At 35.2% G+C, this 20,017-nt stretch overlaps 1 long non-coding RNA gene across 2 annotated transcripts in view; it reads left to right on the forward strand.

The window, feature by feature from the left end:
- The window catches only part of LOC105481147 (uncharacterized), a 293,709-nt gene that overhangs the window by 226,019 nt on the left and 47,673 nt on the right, over window positions 1-20,017 (forward strand). For both annotated transcript variants that reach the window (XR_986795.2, XR_011607765.1), the window contains exon 2: window positions 7,040-7,164. This is a non-coding gene — a long non-coding RNA (uncharacterized lncRNA). The remainder of the gene's footprint in view (window positions 1-7,039; window positions 7,165-20,017) is intronic.

Below are 20,017 nucleotides of genomic sequence, written 5' to 3' on the forward strand. Positions count from 1 at the left end.
AGTTTTCAAAATAAATTTCTTTAATATTTTTTTCAAATGACTTCTGTTTTTTTTTTTTTCTTTTCCTTTTCTTTACTTTCCTATAGAGCTTGAAAGAGGAAAGAGGTATAGGAATTAGACCATACTCTCTATTTTTTTGTTCTTTTAAAAATTTAGATGTATAGTAGGTCACCAAAGTTAAAAACAGCCATTCACTGTTTTAAGCAAATCTTTCTTATGTTTAACTGATATATTTTTTTTAAGGTGGAGTGCTTCAAGCCAGAAGTTTTAGTTTCCACCTTTTTTTCTACAAAGAAGTCATGTAAAGATGAAAACCACAGTATCTTTTGTATAGAATTGTCACTGAAAATCCCTTTTTATGTGTTATAAGATCATCAAAAGGTGCCAAGTTTCCCAGATGAAATAGAGGATGCTCAGTTACATTTTTATTTCCTCTGAGCAGTGAATAATGTTTTAGTGTAAATAGGTGCTGACAGTTAGTTGCTGTTTATCTGAAATTCAAGTGTAATTGAGCAACCTGTATTTTTATTTGTTTAATCTGGTATCACTAAAGCATATTGGGAAGCATATTCTCTCTTTCTCTATCCCACTTCTCAAATTTTGGAGTAAGGAGCTGGACTGACACAGTTTAGGTCATGTGTCCTTTTTGAGTTTCAAGGTCTACTGCCAGGACAAGGAGTTACATTTTTTTTTAGAGAAATAATAACTGGTCTTGGGTTAGATATGCAGACAAATAGATGAGGACCTAAGCAGGTTTAGAGTTGGGTATATACAGAAGACAGCAAAATAGTTATGATGGTGTTCTGAGCTCTGTTTTCTAGCTTGTTGCTACGGCCCACTCTTGTTCGTCTTCTTGAATTTTCTAAAGTACCTTAGCATCCTTGAATTCATTATTAAAGCTGCTTCAAAATGGATACCTCTACTTTGCGACCAAAAAATCTTAACTACATTATTCTTAATGGTAATTTCAGATACTATAGAAATATTTATTATAATAATATCTGCTTAATAAGAACATTGATTGTTTTATTTTAAAATATTAGCGTGTTGGAGCTTACCAGGGCTTTCACTACACTTCCCCTCTATCCAGTCAAAGACTCAGGATTTGACAGTGCATCCAATTAGAGGAAAATAATCTTGACACTATGCAAATCTGGTTAAAAACAACGTAGTAGAAGAAAGGATGATAAGTCCTGTTCATCCACTGCTCTTTGGTAAAGGATATGGATTCCTCTTGTCGAAGTGAAATAACTGAAAGGATCAGAATCCAGTACAAAAGAATTTATTTAACTGCAAAGTTAAATAACACATTCCAAAGGAACGGAGTCAGTGCTTCAAACCTGAAAAGTTAAGCTCTTGCTTACATAGGCAGAAAACAAAAAAAATTTAATAAGATTACAACATTTTCCATAGAAGGCTGGTTTATGAGTTACAGCAATTTGACTGGTTAAAGCTGTTTTTTTAACATCTTTTTTTTCGTTCAATTTAAAGAGTCTATTTAACATTCCATCTTAGACAATATGATAGTTATGAGGTCTTTATGTAAGAGAAGGGGAAAGTTAATCTATAATGAAAATCAACATTTAAGAGGGAAAGGGCCTTCCCTGGTGCCTTTTAGTCTTTTATAACATTTTACAAAACAGTGTAGATAAACAAAAGGCTGATCTATAATCAGAGGAATAAAGGTTACAGCTGCCTATCACATGATTCAGGACCCATGTTTACATTCCCTTAAGGCTCAAAATAATTTGAAGCTCCAATAACTTTAATTTTTAATTACTTATTTTCATACTCTTCAGTCATTTGAAGGATGTGTTTTCTTTTCTGTCTAAGATTGTTATCATTGTAAAACAATACATCCAGACAGAAGAAATATGTTTTATACAAAATACTTGGAAACCACTATCTTATAGAGCATACTGCTCTGTCTGTTTTATAGACACAAATGAAGAGGAAGCTAGTCCCTGACTTTGTGATAGACAGAAATTACCATATAGAAAACAAACTTTTTAAAAGCTTTGCCTTTTATATAGGTCATGAGATTTAAAACCTAGGTCCTTGGCAGGGTGGATTATTTCCCTAGAATATCAGAGGAAGTGAGACTATTTTTCTGGCCACTGACAAGTCGTAATTTACAGAGCTAGAGATGAGAGAGTTAGCCTTTGTAGCCATTTTACATTTAATGCTCAGTTATATGAAGTTACATGCTTCAAACTTGCATACATAATATGCTATTATAGACTATTTATAGTTCATATGTTGTTTACATGAGTGAAATAAAGAAAAATCTGTCATTTTGTATTAGTCAGTACCTTGCTGGTGGTCATAAGAAGAAACAATTACAAGCATAGAAATACTGTAAGACCTTTGTAACTGGTGCTATTAAGAAGTCAGTTTAAAACCAATGATTTTGATTTTTATTAAGAGAAGAAATAAATCTAGTAGTTTGCATTACCTAGAGCTAAATGAATTAAATAGATTTGTTTTTAATCTGCTGTTATGAGTAAGGACATTATATATATTTCACTTTGATGATTTTGCTAACTGAAGAAATCTTTGTTGGTATTTTACAATAGTTTCAATTTATACTAAGTTCTTCTTGCATTTATACTATACTATATGCTGTATAGTATATGTACTTCTGCACTATGAATCTGAGAGCCTTTAAAGAGTAACTTTTTAAAGTAGTGCTCTGTGTAAGTGTAGGGGCCAAAGGAAAAATTCTCCTTTGCTCTCTGAAGTTTCACTGAAAAATCAACTGACAAAAAGCAGATTAATAGGAGAAAAAGTATATAGATGTATTAATGTGAACATGGGGGAGAGCAACAAAATGATTGACCCAACCCCACTATGGGGCCCAGATACTTATATATAGCCTTATTTCAGAGGGGGTGGGGAATATATGTAAATTTATTGAGGGGCAATACATTATTACTAGAGAGAATTAATGAATCAAGGAACAGAGATTAACCTGTAAATACTTCTCTTTGGAAATTGAATGAGACTAAGAGACAGATATTATCTTGTGAGAGTTTATTGAGGTGTGGTTACATTCTTGGTCTTCTTTTCTCCAACAGATAATGAGATAACAGGGAGGATGCGTTAATCTGTTCTTACACTGCTATAAAGAACTACCTGAGAATGGGTAATTTATGAAGAAAAGAGATTTAACTGACTCACAGTTCCACAGGCTTAACAGGAAGCCTGACTAGGAAGCCTCAGAAAACTTACAATCATGGCGGAAGGTGAAGGGGAAGCAAACACCTTCTTCACATGGCAGCAGGAGAGAGAGTGAAGGGGGAAGTGCCACATACTTTTAGGCCATCAGATCTCATGAGAACTTACTCACTATCATGAGAACAGCAAGGGGGAAATCCACCACCATGATCCAATCAACTCCCGCCAGGCCCCTCCTCCAATTTGATGTGAGATTTGGGCAGGGACACACATCCAAACTGTATCAGAGGGGGAGAAAAAAAAAAAAAAAAACACTATTGTTATCCTTGTAGGGTGGAGGGGGAAGCATCTGATCTTTATGTAGATAGGGGAAAAGCCTCTTCCAGTGTCTATTGATTTTTAAGGGCCTTTAATTCAAAATACTCAGTATACCTGGGAGCCATATTTTGGTGTGAAGTTCCCATGCTCCTTCAGAAAACAACATTTTAAATTGCAAACCTTCAATAAAATTTCCAATTAAAATTCTGAACTCCAAAATGAGTGGATCACACTCAGTATGTTTATATTTCCTTCTAAATTAAAGATAATATATTCAAAGCAGCTTAATGACCACAAACTGGCTAATTTTAATTAATCATCAGCAAATTGAATGATTATATATTTTCTGTATAGTGTTTCTATCAATACAAACACAAGTCACTCTTGTAGTTTTCTGTCTATTCTAATGAAAAACGTGACTCTACTAGATTTAAATTGTTAACAACTAACATTTTCTTCCTCAATAAAAGGTTTTCTGTACTTTAGTGTCCATTTGTTAGAAGACTGACATCAACCCTAATATGATCTTCACTCATTAATTCATTCATTCAACAAATATTTATTGAATGATACTGATACTATGCCAGGTCCTGAATAGATATATGAAAGTAGAAAAAAAAAATCAAGCAGATGCATTCTGTACAATTATTGAAGGTATTGGTGGTACTGGGATTTAGAAATGTACAACATAAATTAGCTTTTAATTTTTTTAAAAAATATGAAATCTAAGCTGTAGTTTATATTGGCAGGGAGATTTAATAAGAAACCTATGTGAACAGCTGGGAAAATTTTCCTCAAAGTCATAGCCAGAGCTTCATATCCAAAGGATTGGCAGTGTAGAACAAATTTTGAGATAAAATAGAAAAAATAAAATATCTGGGGAACCTGCATTTTGGCTGGCCAAGAAGCAGTGCCAACACAGATGGCCACTTCTGAAGGACTAAGAAATAAAAAAAAAAGGGGAGAGAACTCTGTTCATTTGACCCTCTTAGCGCTCACTGTATGTGAAAAACAAATAAATATGTATCTTGGCTCAACAGTATTTTGTGCTTCTTGATAAGGTCAAAGGATTACAGTGTTCATTGGTGGAACTTTGTGAAATTATTTACATCCCAAATCACAAGTAATTGGCCCTACTAATTGGTCTAGAGTTGCCAGATTATTTTCTGTGCACAGTAGGTGGCATATTTTTTAAGTAATGCACACAGATGAATGAGGGATTTTATTTTTATCTGGTTATGCTTCCATGCATAGGAAATCTGGCAGAATCTCTTTGAAATTCTCTTCCTGTTGAGGCAATTAGCTAAAACAACTTCAGAGACAAACGTTAGCCCATATTTATCTTTTGTGAGGCGTGATGGAGAAGCCAACAGATGTTTCAGTTCAACAGTCCTAGATATTGAAAGAATGGGCTGAGAAGAGAGAGTCAAGTCAAAATTGTACAAGCTAGAGAGAATAGTTTTCTCTGAATTCTAACCACCCCTAGGAATATTTTGAACTGTTTACTCTTCTAATTTTATATATTTAAGATAAATCCTTAAAGTTTAGATTCACTGGTAGGCATATTCTTGGCATTTAAAGAAGGCACTTGGTTATGAGAATGAACAGTGTGTGTAAGGTCATTTAAACTGATGAAATACAGTTAAATTTAGATTTAACTTTATTTTATTTCTCACCATTTTTAGAGAAGGTATACTTTCCAAATTTAAAAATGTGTAAACTGAGTTGAACCAATTTGCTAGTGATAATAAAGGACAGTAGATTCAGGAAAATGATAGTGGTTAAAGATTCAGAATTTAAAATGACACTGCCTACCTTGAATCTGAATTATTTGACTTATTATCTGTTGTAGCCTTGGAAAAATTCTCTAACCTCTTTAAACATCTACTATTGTCATCTTAAAATACTTGAATTTATTACTATTCAGTGAGATGATGAATGAGAAGTATATACCACAGTGTCTGCCCACAAACAGTGAAAAGGTCCTATTGGGGCATTCATCATTTGGTTCAATTCAAAGAAGTCATGTTTCTAAATTTAGGAATTTATTAATCATCTGAATTAAGATTCTCTCTTATGAGACTACCTTTCTCATGGATATAACAACAGGTTATTATTTATTCATTTCATGTTGTGTATCACATCATTGATGATTGTTAAATCGAGAATATCATTAAATGGGAATAGTGAGAATGAGCATCCTTGCCTTGTTCTTGATCTGAGGAAATAATTTTGTCTTTCACCATTAATGTGGACTCGCCTTTTTAGTTTATTGGTCACTCTAGAGATTATAATGCACATTCTTAAGATTTGTTATGTTTCTAAAATTACTTTTTTTTTTTTTTTGGAAAACTCAAGGCCTGTGGAATACCCTATTAATTTTTAATCCTTTTTCTGTAAAAGTTGTTTTACAAAACTATATACTTAAAACCCCAAAATATTATTATTGTTATTTTACAGTCAATATTTATTTAGACTAATTCAGATTAAATCAATATAACCTGTATTAGACCTCTACATTTCCCTGAAGAGTACTATTTAGTATTTAGTATTTTTCTTAACTTGGGTCTTTCAGTATCACCTCTCTCAGTTTGGATGTAAAATTCTTATAATACAGTTATCCTCATTCAGTGGTTTGAGACATCATTCTATAGTCTTCCAGCTACAATGATTTCTGTTGAGAAGTCAGCAGTTTGTGTGCTGCTATTCTGCTATATGTGAAGTAATATGTTTATGTTTTACTTTGGTTTCACTTAATTTTTTTGTCTTTCATATTAATACATTTTCTAGAATATTTATGATTCTTATGATTTTATATGTATCTTGTGCAAGGTTTTTTGTTTTGTTTGTTTTGTTTTTTTGAGATGGGGTCTTGCTTTGTTGCTGTGTAGGCTGGAGTGCAGTAGTGCCATCTCAGCTCACTGCAACTTCTGCCTCCTGAGTTCAAGCAATTCTCCTGCCTCAGTCTCCCTTTAAGCTGGGACTACAGGCATGTGCCACCATGCCTGGCTAATTTTTGTATTTTTAGTAGAGATGGGGTTTCACCATGTTGGCTTGGCTGGTCTCAAACTCCTCACCTCGGGTGATCCACCTGCTTTGGCCTCCCAGAGTGCTGGGATTACAGGCACGAGCCACTGCGCCTGTCCTATAATGCTTCTTGAATCTATAGTTAATATATTTAGTTGATATATTTTAACATTTATCTTCTTGCTAAGTTTGTAACTAATATTTTTCAACAGTTTTTGAAAATGATTAGCAATTATGCCCAATCCCCTTTGTCTTCATTCCTTCCAATATGATAGGCCATTATTCCATGTCACAAAGCCATTTTGTTTTTTACTTTATTTCATCTTTTTTAGACATCTCTTTCTCTTCAATCTCTGCATTTTATTTTGACTTGCTTTTCAGTTTAATATTTTTATTTTTGTTTTATTTTTGTCTGCTGGTAATCTCATTCATTGTATATCTAATTGAGTTATTTTGTCATTTCTAGAGCTTTCATTTGGGCCTGTTTGATCATTTCTCCCTCTTGTCTTTTCAATAGTAGGGCCTTCATTCTTTGACCTCAAGGAAGTGAATTCGGCCATGTGAGCTTACAGATGACCTCAAGCCTCAGATGAAAATGCAGCCCTGGCTCTCAGCCTGTAAGACTCTGAGTGGATGACCCAGGTAAGGAGTCCTCAGACTTCTGATCTACAGTAACTTGGATAATATGTGTATGTGTTTTGAAGCTGCTAATTTTGTGGTATTTGGTTATAAAACTACTATTTAGTTATAAAGCAACAGAAGTCGCTATAAAACAGAACTATAACTATAAAGTTTAGTTTTAAAGCAACTGTTTAGTTATAAAGCAAGAGAATTGATTCACCATGTCAATCATAAGTACAATTAATAAGTAGTGAAACTGAATAAATCTTAACAAGGCAGTCAAGTACTAGTAAAGAATATTTGCATTGCACAAAGGTAACTGCTTGCTAAGCCATGTTCCTTCAAGTGCTGCAGTAACCTTATGGGAGACTGTTTTAAAAAAAATCATCCGTCCCGATGCATAGCTTTTTATAACTCATACAAATTCCATAGAACCCACCTATCAATAAGGAAGAACAGTACTAATATTTTAAGACAAATGAAAGGGAAGATATTGCATTTTCTAGATAAGGAAATCCACGATTTCAGGACTGTTACTATTCCTAATTCTGGAGAACAATGAGGACAGAAAAGAAATAGAGAAGTTTTAATTGCGTGACTCATCTCTTAAAAGGGAAGTACAGAATTTTTTCCCCAAATCTAATTGAAGCCACCCATAGCAGAAACATTATTGTCCCAGAAAAAGTGTTTATAATTAACAATGTTCTGCTTCTCTTTCCAGAGGCTAAAATAGCTGTATCTTTTAAGAATTATGCCTGTGGTTTTTGAAATATTGTTATTTGTAGTTTGTGTCTGGTGACCTCATTAAGTTAAATTATGTAACTTATATAAACTCCTTTTTTTGTCTCTCCAGACAGAAATACTGATTTATTCTTTCCCCAAATGGCATAGTAATCTCTATTTCACTTTGCTTAACATTGTATTGCATTTTTCGAGTGGATATAAATATAAATGGAGGTAATGAATATGAGAAAAGATGTTGCCTGATTTAAAACAAAGAAGAAATCTAGGCTTGGCATCCGTATAGAAAGAATAACACTGAAGTCACTAAAATCTAAGTGAATAACAGTTCAAAGCTGCAGCAAAGAATTGCGTTTATAGGAGGAATGCCTAGTGTGCATTGATCTTCTTAAAGACCAAAGTCTGTAACTTCTGCAACTACGCTTTGGCAAACTTCTTCCTGAAAAACGATTATTTATTAGTGAAAATAAGTTTGAAGAACCTATCACAAGAAATGGTGCTTTGATCAAACTAGTTCTTTACTCTGCAAAAGCTTTAGAAGGCTGAGTCAGACTCATGCATCGATAAAATGATTGAATACATAGATGCTAATATTAGTAGCAGCAGGATGTGATTCCAGAGACTCTCACATAATTTTTGCTAGAGCATCCTGTTAAGAAAGAATGGCTCCTACTCATGTCTGTGGAATAATATTATCTTCCATAAAATTAAAAGATTGAATATAGGTTTGTTCACAGCTTCATTAAAGGTCTAGCACTAGCTTTAAATCCAAATAAAGACACCCTCAACTGCCTGAAAGTCACACTAATCAGTCTCACAATGAGAAAGCAAAATATCTAATTGCATCTTTAATGAAATGAATTATGTGACCCCTTATTCATCCTTGATAATTACAAGTGCTAGGAAGGAAATCTGAAGTAAGAAATAGAAACAAAAAAAGACAGTGACAAGAATATGACTTGAATACACTGCCTCCTTTTAGAAATCAGTGTTTTTGTATTCATTGGGTTGTAGGTATGTCTGGAGCTAATGGGTATGTGTGTGTGTGTGTTTGTGTGTGTGTGTGTGTGTGTGTATGTCGGTATGTATGTTGGTATGTATTTTTTTAAAAGGGAGCTATATCGGTGGACCTAAAATATTATAATATGTACCTCTTACTTAAGTATTTATGTGCAATATATATTATTATATAAGAAATTTATACTTGTGAAACTTACATTATATGAGAATTCCAGAATAAATAAAGTTTAAGCAGTGTAGAAATGTGACGAACAAGAATCCCCATTGGTCATTTAATGCTTCTTTTCTTTTTTTTTTTTTTTTTTTTTGAGACGGAATCTCGCTCTGTCGCCCAGGCTGGAGTGCAGTGGCGCGATCTCGGCTCACTGCAAGCTCCGCCTCCCGGGTTCACGCCATTCTCCTGCCTCAGCCTCCCGAGTAGCTGGGACTACAGGCGCCCACAACCGCGCCCGGCTAATTTTTTGTATTTTTAGTAGAGACGGGGTTTCACCGTGGTCTCGATCTCCTGACCTTGTGATCCGCCTGCCTCGGCCTCCCAAAGTGCTGGGATTACAGGCGTGAGCCACCGCGCCCGGCCTAATGCTTCTTTTCTTAAAAAAAAAATTCTTTCTTTTTTTTTTCTTTTTTCTTTCCTTTTCTTCCTTTTCTTGTCACCTTCAAGTTCCTAGTGCAGCTCTAACTCTTGTGTTTAAAATATGTGTAACATGCTATGTGTGGTGGCCCATGCCTGTAATCCCATTATTTTGGGAGACCAAGACAAGAGGATCACTTGAAGCCCAGGAGTTTGAGATTAGGCTTGGCACCATAGCGATACCTTGTTTGAAAAATAATAATAAAAAAAATTTAGCCAGGCATAGTGGAGCTTGGGCAATCGAGGCTGCAGTGACAGAGTAAGCAACAGAGCGAGACCCCATCTCAAAAAAATAAAACAAAATAAACAATTTGTAACAGGCTCATTAGCTTTTCTTTTTCTTTTTCTTTTTTTTTTTTTTTTTTTTTTTTTTTTGAGACGAAGTCTAACTCTGTCACCCAGGCTGGAATACAGTGGCCTAACATCTGCTCACCACAACGTCCGCCTCCCTGGTCCAAGCGATTCTCCTACTTCAGTCACTCGAGTAGCTGGGATTACAGGCACGCACCACCGTGCCCGACTAATTTTTGTGTTTTTAGTAGAGACAGAGTTTTGCCATGTTGCCCAGGCTAGTCTTGAACACCTAACCTCAGGTGATCCACTTTGGCCTCCCAATTTTCTTCCTTGTGGGTTCTATACTTTGAAAGTATATTGCTAATAACATTGCACATAATTGTTTATTAGCCTAATGCAAATTATTGTACTTCATTTTTTGAGCGTCCTAATCCTTTTATTTGTTGCATTTTCTATTTCTACACACGGTGTTTTGTTTCATTACATATTTAAAAATTTTTTCTGTGAACTTATTTTTAGGTACACATTTTTTTGTTTTTTTCCTTATAGGATTCCACATGATGTTTGTTTCTGAAATATCATGCTAGGACAATTTTGACTTTGATTTTGTCCAGGGGCATCACTTGTTTGGCACAAGTTTTTAATAATGCTTTTTGACTTGGGGTTTCTTTACGACAACTGGGTAGAGTACATTTGGACTCTAAACTCTGTGGGGTATGATTTCACTTTTCCATGGGATAATTTCTTTCTACTCCGATTGGCAAGAAACATTAGATTTATTGTATACTTTTTGGGTTCATATATCAAATTATTGATTTATTCTTTATCTAGAATTATATCCATTCCAACAGTCTTTGTTTTTTCAGAGACTTAAGTTGTAACTCCATACCTCCCGAGTATCTGGGCTTTCATCTCCTCTTCCTAGAGGAGGTAAAGGTTGAAACCTAACCTTCTCAACAATACGGAGTCCAGACCTCTTTCATGGCTGCAGAAACACCAGCTCACACACCTATTGCTTTGGCTTTCATCATGATCATTGTTTTGGTACTTGAATTTTTGTTTTTTGTTTCTTTCATTTTAAGCTATAATAGTTTTTAAAAAGAAAACCACATTTTTAATTCAGCATCTATTACCACCTATCATTGGAGTTGTTAGTAAAAGGTTTTTAACATCGGTTTAGTTCATCAAATTGCTGGTAATAGAGGTCCAATTCCTCTTCTAAATGGCTGCTGCAAAGTATCTTTTGATATGGACATATATTTATTAATTTATTCACTAATTCACTTAGTGATGGGTATTTAATTTCTTTTTTTACTTTTTGCAATTTTACTTATTTTAATAAAAATAGTCATAATAAATAATATCCTGTGCCTACGTCTTTAATCATTAGTGTTTCTAAATATAAGATAATGCCTCAGTAATGACATTGTTGTTTTAATGATGATGTAATTTTAAAAATTTTAACAGATATCATTAATCATCTTTCTGAGAGCAATATAAAAATGTATCATTGCTTGAAGGATTAAGTTATTCAATAAAGATAAGTAAAAAATTAAAATATTTTTCTTAGAGATCTGATATGAAAGCTTATGATTTAATACTTCATTTTCTAAATTCTGAAGGTGACTTTCTTTTATTTAAACAGAAAATAAATTATATAACACAAATGAAACCAAAGCACATAGATAGAACAATAAATCTGCCAACTTTGTGCATGGTTAACCAGGAAAGTTGAGATTAAGTGCACTATTTCTGAGACCGGAAACAAGAAAGAGATAAATTCTCACCTCCATCTAAAATTAATTCCAAACATCAACTCATAGGTAGTTATTATTTTTGGCTTACTGGCTAAGGCTGGGACCACTGCTGCTGCCTGGCAGAATCCCTGGGGAGGCCATGGTCTGTGGTCATGTCGATGGAGTATCAATATGTGAGTTAGATCACTTTCAAGATATCAGATAGAATAATTGCTTCTATGAAATTTGACAGCTGCAGCCTTTAACATTTATATTGCCAAATAATTTTAATTTCACTGTGGGGTGCTTGAACTACATCTCTGTCTTTGTTGACCAAAAATTTTTCCGTGAAACCAACCCAGTTTATCTGTTAAAAAAAGTTTGTGGAACTGATCCAGTTCTACTAACTATGCCTGAAATATATTTCTTATATCCCATTATCATATCTTGTCTTACATTATACATTTTCATAGGAACTTGTTACATTAAGTGACTATGTCACAAATATTTTTGCATGGTACACCCACCTTCAAAACATACACGAATGCACAGAACACAGGATTTGGCACATAGTGTAATATTAATAAATAGGTTGTTTAATTTTATGCCAGCAATATTTTATAGGGGGAAGGCAATATAGAGTGTTCCTTAAGGTAAGGATGTTACTGTGGTAAAAATCCTCAGAGTAACTGAATTTATGTCCTGACTTTTTCCTCAGTTTTGAAGATGATCATTTGACAGAGTAATGTCAGCAATGACAAGAAGAAAAACTTTAAAAAAAAAAAAAAAAAAAAAAACGATTTTGAGCTAAATGTTGTGCTAAGTACCTTCCAAACATCATCTGTCCTAAAATCTATAGTGATCCTATGAGGTAGATGCATTTATCATTCCATTTTACATTTGAGGAAACTGAGGTTTAGAGTTTACTTAAGGTGCTTAAATCACATAGCTGGTAAGTAGTGAAACTAGAATTTGAGTCTATAAAATCTAAATTCAGGTCTGGATTTATAACAACTCTATAATACTGCCTCTGTATCTTCTCTTATCCTCTTGAATCTAAAATAATAATTTCAATGTTCAGTAATCTTACCACCACCTTTTTAGACAGACTTTCTTACACCACAAGAATAACATATCTAAACAATTCCAATAAACAGAGAAGCCAAAACCTATTTATTATCAATTAACTCTTGATTATCTATCAACTGACCATCAGTGGTATTAAGGTCTATTTTTTTTCCCTTGTCCGGACTGGGGCAGAGCTAATTTGGGGATGGTCAAATAAAAAGGAATTCAAAGCAGTGTCACAGGTCTCTGAATTTATGTCTGGTATCAAATAATGGTAATTCTAGCATTAATACTATTGGATCAGGAACTATACTTAGTGTACAGTCAAATAATATATTTCAATAACTCTTTTCCACATGAATAAAGCAAAACCTGAGAACATTAAGTGACTTCACAAATTTGTGCAACTAGTAAGTAGGGGTTCCAATAATCAAATTTTATGCAGTATTCAATTACTTAATTCAACAAGTACTTATTAAGAATCTATCAAACGTCAAGGACATTTCTGTGTAAATAAAACTGACAAAATTCCTTGCCCTTTTAGAGTTTATATTTTGTTGGAGATATCTAAGTGGATAAGTTAAATATATTTTATGTCCACTAGCAATAAATTCTGTGAAAACATAAAATGGAAAGTGAGAATAAAGAGAATTTGAAGAAAGGTGGCATGGAGGTGTGTAGGTTACAATTTTAAATAAGCTGGTCAGGAAAATACTTGCCAAGAATTGAAGGAAGTGAGAGAATAAAACGTGGGGGTCTCTGCCTGTGACAGTTTATTTTGTGTGTAAACTTGGCTAGGGTATGGTGCCAAGTTGCTTTTTTAAAAACCAGTCTAGATATTATTGTGAAATTTGTGTTTGTTTTTAGATGTGACTAACTTAAATCAGTAGACATTATGTAAAGCAGATTAACTTTTATAATGTGGATGGACCTTAGCCAATCAGTTAAAGGCCTTTAGAGAAAAGATTGTGCTCCCCTGAATGAGAAAGAATTCTGTCTCCAGACCGCAACATAGAAATTCTGCTTGTCTCCAACCTATGAACTTAAAGACTGCAGCATCAACATTTTTTTTAGAATTTCCAGCCTGTCCTATGAGCATCAGGCTTTCCTGTCTTCCAAATGACTTGAGACATTTCCTTCAAATAAATCTCTTTATCTATCTATCTATCTATCTATCTATCTATCTATCTATCTATCTATCTATCATCTCTCTATCCTAATGGTTCTGTTTTTCAGAATCCTAATACAGTACTGCTATGGTCTGAAATATGTCCCTCAAAATTCATTCGTTGAAATGTAATGGCCAATGATGATAGTATTAAGAAGTGGGTTCTTTAGAAAGTGATTAAATCATGAACATAGGGCAGTCATGGAAAGGATTAAAGCCCATACAAAAGGGCTTGAGAGAGTGTGCTCATGGCCTCATACATTAGGTGTATGAGCTCTTCATCATACACCTAATGCTGGCACCTTGATCATGTGCTTCCCAGCCTCCAAAGCTGTATTATTTGTAAATTACCCAGTCTCAGGTATTTTTACAGCAGCACAAATGAACTAAGATATTTTATTCAATTGATTCACTCAACAATATTTTATTTTTTAGGTTTAATAGGTATGAGTTGCCATATTAAGGACTTGTAATGCAATGTTGAACAAAAAAGTGACATGAACCTTGACCACATGGATTTTCAAAATAACAATGAGGGCAGACAGAATAAATAAGATAATCATAAAATAATAAAATATTAAGACTGTGACAAGTGTTTGAAGGAAAGGAATTGGTGTCATTAGGGTAAGTGATAGAGCTTGATCTAACCGTGGACAGTGGTAGATCAGGGAAAGTATCCCTTCAAAGTACAATCTGAGCTCATATCTGAAGGAAGAATAGAGCTAAATTAAGACTATTGAGAGCTAGGGTTTGGATCATGATGGTAAGACTCAGAAATAAAGTATGTTTCAGGTATAGAAATATGAGCAAAATATGATCAAATGATCATCTGTCATATGATGATCAAAATATGTGCAAAAGTCATTGGCAGGAGGACATGTGATTTGAGAAGCAGAGTGAAGGCATGTGTGTCTAAAACCAGAGGTCAAGGAGCAATGTGGTATGAAATAGGATTTATAAGGGTGAATAAAGGCCAGACCAGGTAGGGTCAATACCTTTATCGCTACTGGTTTATGATTGGGTAGTTGCTATGGGCCAAATGTTGGCATGCCCCCAAAATGTAACTTAACTACCAATGCGTTAGTGTTAAGAGGAAGGACCTTTAGGAGGTGAAATCATGAGGGAAAAACACTCATGAATGGGATTAGTGCCCTTATAAAAGGAATACAAGGGAACTGTTTGCTTCTTCTACCCTCTTCCATCCCGTGAAGGCACAACAGGAAGGCACTATTTTGGAAGCAGAGAGCACACTCGCACTAGACACTGAATCTGCTGGCACCTTGGTCTTGAATTTCCCAGCCTCCAAAACTGTGAGAAATAAATTTCTGTTGCTTACAACTAACCCAGTCTAAGTATTTTGTTATAGCAGCAGGAATAGACTAAGACAATAATCTACTAACATTTTCAAAATATGTTCACCTGTAGTTTTCTTATTTTATTTTCATACCATCCATGTGATACAGATAGTTTAAACTAGAGTTGACAGATGGAGTCACAGATTCAATTTAATGCCCAAGGTCCCACAACAAGTTAATGTTGGAATGGGGAACCAAATATTATGAATTCTAATGCTGGTAATTTCTCCCAGGTCATGCTGAAAATTTAGTTTGATTTCCACATCTCTTCCTTCTTTCTCGATTTTTGGCAATGATATTTGATTGTGCATCTAAAACCAAATAGCAAGTACATGAAATTTGTGTAGTTTTGTAGACTAGAGATTTCAGACCCTTGTCTTTTTGTCTGGTACTTTGGGTTTAATATTAAATCACTATCAATAGAAACTGCAGCAATTTTTACTGATATGCTCAAACCAAAATTTTTAAGATAATAATTTTTTTCAGTTCTTGATTTTATTTTAAATTATTGTTGTATTTAATACAACTGTGAGACTCAAGGAGCTTGATTATTTATACTCTGTAACTGTGAATCTCTCCTTATATATTGATTTATGTAAATGTTCCAATGAGAATGCCTTCACACAGTGCAATAAATTCCATATGCATGAAATGTCTTCAAAAACTAAGAAATATTTGTGGGAATTCTATGAAAGTATTTAACAAGAATAGCTTGTGCTGATTCAATATTATCCTTTTGCAATAAAAATGATTCCAAACCTAAACTCTAAGAATCATTCCTCTGCAAGTCCAACATTATATGTTAGCTCCAGTTTAGCATGGGAGGTAGATTTGTAGGGGATTTTTATATGGCATTATAGGGAAATTTCTCACTCTCTTAGTATCAACTAGAAAGTTTTCCAAAATAAAATCAATAGTCATAAATGCTTACATATATAGTACACATTTGGTTCAATTGAATCCACATTCCCATCAAACACAGAATTCCCAGAATAGAATAAAGCAATAATACCAAGACCAGTTATACCATAGGGGCTTTAATATCTCAGAAAACTTTCAGACACATATTTCTATAATTTAATAATTATTAACATGATTTAAAATTCATATATTCATGTTGAGTATTTCTAAAATACCTTTAAATAGTATTTGTTCTTTTAAATAAATGCATTTAATACTTTGTGTTAAAAAATAATAAAATCTATATTTTACAAATCTCTAGCCCTTCTTTTGCTTATTAATATTTTCTTTTTTTTTTTTTTTTTTTTTGAGACGGAGTCTTGCTCTGTCGCCCAGGCTGGAGTGCAGTGGCCGGATCTCAGCCCACTGCAAGCTCCGCCTCCCGGGTTTACGCCATTCTCCTGCATAGGAACTATTTTATTTGAGATGGTGCTTTATGACTATTTTGTTCTACTTCCCTGTACCTTTTAATAGTACCTCTCATCACTAATAAATAGCCATTTCATTTGGTGTTTTTAAAATTTGATATATAAAACCTTACAACAAATTCCATGTCCTGACCCACTCCTAATGATACCCCTAAATATTTCTATTTATTTGATGGCCAGAATTTCTTGTAATATTAGTTACATAATTCTGTGTGGCAAATAGGGGAGTAATCAGAAAAGTATCTCTGAATACCCGTTGTCCTATTTTTAAAGTGGTCTATAATAGGTCTTAAGCCACAAGAAATGGAAATACTTTCATTCCATAGATAAGAGAGATGAGGGATTTAACAAAATCTTTTAACCAAAAGAAGCTTAAAAGAAAAAAAAAGCAGAGATAGGCTTGTCATGGCAGTTTTATAAATGCTCTGTATTTAAACATGCTAATTAGACATATACATCAAATCTGTTTTAGTATTAGCAAAGGGATTATGAATGTATAGGTTAATGAAGACATAAAAACAGCTTGTAATAAAAAAAAAAGGGTGTAGTGAACATGTCTTATCATAGGGGTATAGACAGCATTTTGGGAAATACACGGAAGATGCAATACTGAAAGTTTCATTGTTAGAGTATGTGGTTGCAGACATAAGCAGGAAGGAGAGCACCACAGCACACCACCCCAAGGAATGTCATGTGATCATCAGGTGATGGTCAGGCAGTTGCTAAACTGTCTCTCTGAAATGATAATTTGTTGCAGCTGGCACCCAGGGAAGACAGTATTCCAAGAGAGAGAAAATACATGGAGTTGGTGATCTGCAGTTTCCCAGTAAGATCTCAGGAGCTGGGCGAGCAGGCTCGAGCATGTGTACTGAGAGGTAAAATGAAAAATGTATTACCTTCCTCTGGAGGCATGGACTGGTACAGGAAAATCAACGCTAGAGAACACCGTGCATAACCTCAGTAAATGCAATATGCATGCAGTCACCCTCCCAAGTGCTGACTGACACTGGGCATGGGTCAGGTGAGCAACAGCCTGCCTCAAGGGAGGAGAAACACAAATCCCAGAACCAAGCCAATTATAAAAATCCCAAGCCAAAGGCTTGGGTGGGGCACTTGTATCTCTCCAGTTACCAGCTTGGCCCTTCTTCAAAATGTGTGAAATGGCCTCTGCAAAAATCATAGCTGAGGAAATTATGACAGTGAAAGAGATCAGACCTAACCAACTCATCTTGCTTCTAACCTCTAAGTTGTCTTGGTTCATTCTTGGGCATAGGTCGAACTACCCTTGGGAAGGAATTTATAGATTAATCTCTGAAAAAAAATTGATAGTAGCCCTTTCTTGAAAGAAAATAAAACCCGTTCTTGCCAGGGGATGAGGCTGCCTTCATAGGACTAACAAATTAGCTAGAAGATTAGAGGTTATGGTTTGAGGACCCTGCAGCCTCTGACTGCAAAAGTCTGAACCTCTCCAAATTGCTCCTGGGAATAACATCACTGCTGTAAAACCTAAAATCAGTACTTGAGATATTTTGCAAGACCCTGCATTCTGATGCAGCAGATGACACCACCCAGACCAATCATCTGGCTCAACCAATTCTGCAGTCCCACCCAGGAACAGAAGTCAGCAAGAAGAACTCACTTTAACACCTTATGATTTCATTCTCAACCCAACCAATGAGCACTCCCTACTTCCCAAGTCTATATCTGCTAAATTATCCTTAAAAACTCCAATCCCTGAGTTTTTGGGGAGACTGATTTGAGTAATGATAAAACTCTTGTCTCCCACACAGCCAGCTCTATGTGAATTACTCTTTCTCCATTGCAATTCCTCTGTCTTGATAAATTGGCTCTGTCTAGGCAGTGGGCCACATGAACCCATTGGGTGGTTACATGTACTTTGCTTCCTTTTGCTCCTGCTCTAAAATTTGCCTCAGTCTCTGCCTCTGCCTTAAACCTATTTCTGCCCCTTGGCCGAATTCTTTCCTCTGAGAAGCAAGGACTCAAGTTTGCTGCAGACCTGTATGGATTCACTGCTGGTTACATCATCACTGAAATAAAAATTTAGTTTGTATTAGATTTAAAACATCTGCTCTGCAGAAGACACTGTTAAGAGAATCAAAACACAAATGACAGATTACAAAAAAATATTTTTGCAAAATTCAAAAATACAAAGAACATTTAAATCTGGCTCAAGCCTGTAATCCTGGCACTTTGGGAGGCTGAGGCAGGTGGATCACGAGATCAGGAGATCAAGATCATCCTGGCTAACATGGTGAAACCCCGTCTCTACTAAAGATACAAAAAAAATTAGCCAGGTGTAGTGGCATGTGCCTGTAGTCCCAGATACTTGGTAGGCTGAGGCAGGAGAATCACTTGAACCCAGGAGGTGGAGGTTGCAGTGTGCAGAGATGGCATCACTGCACTCCAGCCTGGGAGACTGAGCAAGACTCCATTTCAAAAAAAAAGGAAGTGTTTTTCTGCACAAAAATATGCATATGGATGTATACAGCAGCTTTTTTTTCCCCATGATCACTAAAAACTGAAAGCAACCAAGATATATTTCAATAAGTGAATTTTTATAAACACACTGTGGTGTATCTGTAACGCCTAAGATTCTTGCCTAGCCACAGCAAAAAAAATTGGTGTGGTGACTGACCACGGCCGGTGATAGAGACATGGACAGAGAGCAAGAAAAAAAACCATAAGCTTTATTAATCTGAGTGAAAGTACAAAGCTTCCACAGCATGGAATGGGTCCGGAACAGGTAGCCACTGTTGGTTTTGGGTGATTGCCTTTTAAACTCTTTAAGGTGGGAGATGTGTGAGGCTGGAAGCTTGTCACAGGAGCAAGAAACAAAGGCATTTTGTGCCTTTGTTTTTAAATTATTTTGTGACAAGTCTTAGATTTTGAGGAAAACTGGATTTGCAACTTAGATTTTATCTACTTTATGACCTTGCAGTGGCATGGCAAAGAAGACAGGATCTTACAGGACTTTACAAAGTATATTTACAAGGAATTGAAATTGGGAGCATAGATAAGGTCCTCTGGTCACAGGAAAATGGGCAGTTAACATTTCTTTTATTTTAGTTTCGGGGGAGGGGGAGAGCACACAAGGAAACTTACAGCAAAATTTTCACTGTTTATAGCTTTCTTGGGGAGGAAAACACATGCACAAATCCCGGTGTTAGGAATATTTTAAGCATATATCTTCAACATTATTCATCCAGGACTAAGTAAGTCCTGATGCAGGAAATGAGTGAGTTTCACAGCTTTCGGGGTCCCTACTTGACCCAGGAAGCCCAGCTGGCACCTCCTCTCAGTCCTGCCTCTAAACAGGACACCCCAACTACTGTTGGAAACTGTGCGGCAGTCGTTTCAGCTACTTCCTGCTGATTAGGGGCGAAGAAGGGGCCTGCAGTTTGGTGTTCTCCAGAGGGGAGCTTTCTAGGCTAATCGAGGGACCAGTGGGTTGA

This window comes from Macaca nemestrina, chromosome 9, assembly GCF_043159975.1.
Source record: "Macaca nemestrina isolate mMacNem1 chromosome 9, mMacNem.hap1, whole genome shotgun sequence".
Classification (NCBI taxonomy): domain Eukaryota; kingdom Metazoa; phylum Chordata; class Mammalia; order Primates; family Cercopithecidae; genus Macaca; species Macaca nemestrina.